Genomic DNA, 757 nt, shown 5'->3' on the forward strand with positions numbered 1-757 from the left:
GCTGTCTGTGATGTCTGTGCTGTGGTCAGTGTCTGATTTAGCCGGCAGCTCCCTGGTGGTGTCTGTGATGTCTGTTGTGTCTGTGCTGTGGTCAGTGTCTGATTTAGCCGGCAGCTCCCTGGTGGTGGTGTCGGGGAGTGTCTTCTTTCTGACTCTGTTATGTCTAGCACTCGTAGCCTTCCTGGAGCTGCAGACCTCAGGGTAGAAATAGCAGCAGACAGACGTCCTTTGTCGGGAAAACAACAGTCACGTCAGTAATTACAGACTCTGATTACACCAGAGCAGCAGTTCTTAGAAAACCACGGTCCTGGAGTCAGGCAGGTGAGAGGTCGAGTCCCCGCCACGGAGCCTGACCCAGGGAGACAGAAAAAACTGAATCATGAATGGGTGTGTGTGTGTGTGTGTGTGTGTGTGTGTGTGTGTGAGGCAGTGACTGGTTGGACAGGTAGAGACATTACTGAGTCAGAGACGGAGGAGGGCGTGTCCAGACAAACACCTCATTCAGCTGCAGCTCCAGACGACGTTTGATCCATGAACGATTGAACTGAGAGTTTTCATCAAAGTCCAAATGAATTTTATTCACAAAACAAATCCACTGAACTCTGGGATTAATTAATCCACCAGATTAAATATAGAACTGTAATTAAAATATTTAACAAGAGAGAGATTGTTGTTGTTGTTGTTGTTGTTGTTGTGGTTGTTGAACACTTCTGAGCGTCTGTCACCCAGCAAACACCTACAGCTTTGTGAACACACA

Source organism: Cynoglossus semilaevis, chromosome 11 (assembly GCF_000523025.1).
Source record: "Cynoglossus semilaevis isolate Cse_v1.0 chromosome 11, Cse_v1.0, whole genome shotgun sequence".
Classification (NCBI taxonomy): domain Eukaryota; kingdom Metazoa; phylum Chordata; class Actinopteri; order Pleuronectiformes; family Cynoglossidae; genus Cynoglossus; species Cynoglossus semilaevis.